The sequence below is a fragment of the Euleptes europaea genome, chromosome 10 (genome assembly GCF_029931775.1).
Source record: "Euleptes europaea isolate rEulEur1 chromosome 10, rEulEur1.hap1, whole genome shotgun sequence".
Taxonomy (NCBI): domain Eukaryota; kingdom Metazoa; phylum Chordata; class Lepidosauria; order Squamata; family Sphaerodactylidae; genus Euleptes; species Euleptes europaea.
The window spans coordinates 6,071,049-6,076,454 of NC_079321.1; positions in this window are offsets into that span (position 1 = coordinate 6,071,049).

The window sequence follows — 5,406 nt, forward strand, 5'->3', positions numbered from 1 at the left end:
GGAGATCAGTTGTAATTCTGGAAGCTCTCCAGGCCCCACCTGGAGGCTGGCAACCCTACTTAAGAAAGACAGCAGAGGAAACCTGGCCGAGACTACTTCTTTTCCACAGTTTTTGTTGCCATTTTCTTTTCCACATTATCTTTCCTCAGTCGGTTTGCATATCCTTGGCAAGTGCCGCTCCAATGCGTGGTGGGCGGCTGCGGTCCTTGTGGGGATTCCCTTCGACGTTCCTCTTTCCTTCGGCCCTCGGCAGCTGTGATCCTGTCCTCTCTCGTCTGCATCTCATAATTGCTTTACCAGACAAGTCAGAAGAAAACAGACCGTCCGTATTCTTGCAAGCAACGGTACTGACTTGTAGGCAAGGGGGAAGAGAGAGAGGCATTTCCTTCCAAACCCTCTTCCCCTTTTCTAGTAACGGAGAGTGCAGGTTTTTTGTAAGACACACCAACCAAATTCTCACATTAATTTTTGCTAACATAAAAAAAAATGACTCATTGGCATACAGCGGACACCGTTTCCGTATGTTCCTCCTCCTTCATTCCCTGGTGAGGCTGACATCAGATCTGTAAGATCTGACGAATCTTTGTTCCCACCATTTGAGGAAGCTCAACGATGGATGAGAACATGTCTGGTAAAAAAAAAATCACCACGTAGTAGCTCTTGCTCTTATCCTTAGGGTTGCCAACCTCCAGGTACTAGCTGGAGAGCTCTGGGGATTACAATGGATCTCAAGCTGATGAAGATCAGTTCACCTGGAGAAAATGGCCACTTTGGAAGGTGGAGTCTATGGCGTTGAAGTCCCTCCCCAAACCCCATCCTCCTCAGGCTCTGCCCCAAAAATCTCCAGGTGTTTCCCAACCCGGTCCTGGCAATCCTATTACAACTGATCTCCACACCAGAGAGATCCGTTCATCTGGAGAAAATGGCCGCTTTGGCAATTGGACTCTATGGCATTGAAGTCCCTCCCCTCCCCAAACCCTGCCCTCCTCAGGCTCCGTCCTGAACATCTCCAGGTATTTCCCAGCCTGGTACTGGCAACCCTACTTATCCTATTGAGGTTTAGTGCATTTTTAATCTTACCCTTCTTTCAAGTAGCCCAAGGTTCCCCTCCTCAGTTTTATCCTCACAACCACTCTGTAAGTTAGGCAGAGAAAGAATGACTGGCTATGGTCACCCAGTAAACCCCACGGTTCTCCTCTTCTCTGCTTTTATCTTCACAACAACCTTATGAGGAAGGTTAGGCTGAGAGAGACTCTAAGGTCTCCCAGTGAGATTAATGGTAGAGAGAAGCTTGGAATCTTGGGTTTTCCAGATGGTAGTTTCATACTCTAACCACTACACCGCCTCTTAGTAAATGGTTTAGGACTTGCTCTTGTTTTGCGTTACATCCAGTTCCGTGAGCTGGAGAGACGCCCAGGCAGGCAGGATGATCCCTCCGGTGGAGGTAGGGTTGCCAACCTCCAGGTATTTTGCAAAACAAAGGAACAGTACCCAAATATAGCAATGTACACAAATTGTATTTATATATAAACAAAAGTGCTATACAAATAGGCACAATAGTGAAAACATGAAAAGACAAACAAACAACAAACACCTACAGGCAAGGGAAATATGTCATCAGGGACACTGGCAAGTGTAACGCTGGTGCCTCAATCCTAACAGCTGGTACAAACTCTCAGTACAGCAATGCAAAATAAAATAAGCATCAGCAGAAATATCATGTAAATACATGAAAGAGCGTAAATACAAATTCCTCTGGCACAATAGCAACAACGCAAGAAAAGGTTTTTTGGCGTGGGATTCGAGGCACGGAATTCGAGGCACGTGTTGTCTAGATCGTTTTGACACGTTTCGCCGTGGGCTTCTTCAGCCTAAGGTAGGTGTCGATAATAATATAACAAAATGACAAAATACTATAGGACCAACCATAAAATATTAGACTGATAATATTTTGTTTTCACTATTGTGCCTATTTGTATAGCACTTTTGTTTATATATTAATACAATTTGTGTACATTGCGATATTTGGGTACTGTTTCTTTGTTTTGCAAATTCCCACAGTACCTAGCCTTTTTTTCTTTTTTGTTGAACCTCCAGGTACTAGCTGGAGATTTCCTGCTATTACAACTGATCTCCAGCCGGCCGATAGAGATCAGTTCACCTGGAGAAAATGGCTGCTTTGGCAATTGGACTCTATGACATTGAAGTTCCAGATCTTGGTCTAGCGCTTCAAACATTACACCATACCAGCTGTCTTGTGCTATAGATCACTTGGAGAAGGAAAGAATAGCAAAAATCCGGACGCCTGCCTCCCAATAGGTATAATTAGGCAGCCCAGCCTAGAAATTCTTGAGCATTTATAAGGAACTTATGGCTGTTGATAAAACCCAGGATTAGCACAGAGTATACCCAGATTCCTCTCTTTCTCCCATGGAGAATAATGTAAAGAATTTTTAAGTGTTTTTTGTTATTCCAGTTAACAAGAGCTACTAGAAAAATGAAGCCTTTTTTACATTAAACGCAACACAAAAATATGTAAACCATGGCAGGAGACATTATAAAATGGACTGGATTCCATTTTAAAACGTTTCTGTTTTTATACTGTCTGTCGTGGTTTGTGCCTTAAGGCAGCAAGAACCAGACAATTTTCCAATACCTGTGAATACAACATTCTGCCAGAAGAGAAGGCTGACTCTTTTACTGAATTATGGATCTCTTTGAAAAGAGGGATTGGCATGGCAAAGATAGCAAATGAAGCAGAAACGAGTAACAAAAATTGTTGGAACCACTAAGAATAGTCAACATACAATTCAAATGATGGACGTCCAGCCCACCATCTGGCATAAAGTTGAAATGTCTTCCTCAGTGGGGGCCTTCTTTCACCCAGTAAGGTAAAGTGTACCATCAAGTCTAAACTGACCCCTTGGTTACCCTCTGAAGTTCCACCTCATGGAGTTTTAAAGGAAAGAGATGAGCAGAGATGGTTTGCTTTTCCTTCCTTTACATAGCAGCCCTAGCCTTCCTTGATGGTCTCCCATTGCCTCCCTTTGCATAGCAGCCCTAGTCTTCCTTGACGGTCTCCCATCGCCTCCCTTTGCATAGCAGCCCTAGCCTTCCTTGGCGGTCTCCCATCGCCTCCCTTTGCATAGCAGCCCTAGTCTTCCTTGATGGTCTCCCATTGCCTCCCTCTGCGTAGCATCCCCAGTCTTTCTTGGTGGTCTCCCATCCAAGTTTCCCATTGCCTCCCTCTGCATAGCAGCCCGTCTTTCTTGAGGGTCTCTCATTGCATCCCTCTGCATAGCAGCCCCAGTCTTCCTTGGTGGTCTCCCATCCAAGTCTCCCATTGCCTCCCTCTGCATAGCAGCCCATCTTCCTTGAAGGTCTCTAATTGCGTCCCTCTGCATAGCAGCCCGTCTTCCTTGAAGGTCTCCCATGGCCTCCCTCTGCATAGCAACCCGTCTTCCCATCCAAGTACTGATCCTTCTTAGCCTCTGAGCTCTGACAAGATAGAGCTAGTCTGCACTATTAGGGCTGCTGCTCTTTCACTGCTTAGGCCCAGAGAGACATAGGGAGAAATCATAAGTCTCACTGCAAAAGTAAGTTGCCCCTGAGTGCTTGCAGAGTACAACTGTCCTGCGGTTGCTGCGCTTCCGAGTAGTTCTGAAATAAGCTCTTCCTGCCTCAGAGTGCCCCCAACTGGCTGCTTCCTCCTGGCATACAGGGACGCGTAAAGGAGGAGCATGTGAGAATTTAGCAGGCGTGTTCCAGTGAAGACTGGCTTCTTCCTTCTGCAGGACTGCCTGGTGAGGACCACCATGAAAGACAAGGACCACCACAGACTAGTTTCCAACAGCATGTGTATCTTTAATGGAACAGTATTGCAAATACTCATTTTATTTCACACACACCCCCACTCAAGATTAGACTGGTCAATATTCAAAATCTACCTGTTTACTACAAGGTCTACAGTCCAAGATTTATTGTTTTTTTAACTGCTACAAATATTGGTTATTCTTCATAACCTACTGACAGTTCTTATATAAATATCTGGGTGATTTTAAATAAATTTAACAGTTATACAAAAAATCAATTAGCAATTTTTCTTGGCACTGTGTTTGTTTGAAATTTAATACAATTCTACTTTTTTTTGTAATATTGTACCAGTAATTAGAATATTCACAGACTTTTCTTGAACATATTATTTTTTCAATAGAATATATGCAGGGGATCCAGTCCCAGATGACATAATTAACGTTTCCCACTTAAAAAAAGAAGAAAAAACACCGTTAAGCCCGATGGTATTGAAAAAGATATCGTCGTACCAAAACAAGAAGAGGAAAAAAAAAAAGGTAAAGGAAATAAACCGCATGCATCCCGTAAGGGGAAAAGCTATCTAGAGCCAAGCCATAGCCGCTAGAAATGCATCTGACAAAAAAACACAAGAGTTTCAGGTCATTATTTTTGCCACTGGGGCCACTACTCTTTTAGGGAAACTTTTAAAGCTGTTCGTTGTTTCCCTCTGCTTTCTTGCCCAATTTAGGCACTAGAAGTCAGTTTCTGCATTACTTAATTTCAGAAGCCCTGCGTTTGTCCTCACAGGTCTGTTCTATCTGTGGAGGCACTTCCCTCTGGCAGAAGGAGCCACCCTCTGACGGAAAAGGCTCAGGAAAGCCCCTTTCCGACGGAGGATAGTTCCTCCACACGTAAAACCGATCCACGGGTTCCAATCACTTATGCCCACAGAATCCAAAGTATTCTGGGAGAGTATTAAAAATTGGTTATAAGCTTTGCCTGTTTGCACAGTGTGTAACCAAGGTATGATACAACCCACACTCCAGGGAACAGTATAAAATGATGGTAGATTATCTGGCAGCAAAGCAAAAGTTCTCTCGTGAAAAACGGTGGCAGGTACGTGGAAGCAAAGCAAAAATTCTCTCGTAAAAACGATGGCAGGTACCTGGTAGTGAAACAAAAGTTCTCTTGTGAAAAAAGATGTCAGGTACCTGGTAGCAAAGCAAAAATTCTCTGTGAATAATGATGGCAGGTACCTGGTAGCAAAGCAAAAATTCTCTCCTGCTAAAGGGATTCCCACCCGCGGTGAGGTACACACAAAAGCTGATAAGGGGGTACTGTAAGGATGTGAACATAAGCCTACAGCAATTAACCCAGCAACGGAAAAGCCAGCCTCACCCGCTCTGGCTTTATTTGCGGAGAAAGTGGTCCAATTAAGCCATCAAAACACAGCCACATAATCCAATACCCAAACAGAAGGGGGGGAAAGTAACAAAACCAAAACCTGGCCTTCGGGTCAAAGGGGCACAGACAGGCCTTTCCCGTTCATGTAAAATTGAAGGAGTTCAAAGACTGTCGGTGGAAGGAATGTGAGCTTCCGGGCCTGGACGGGAG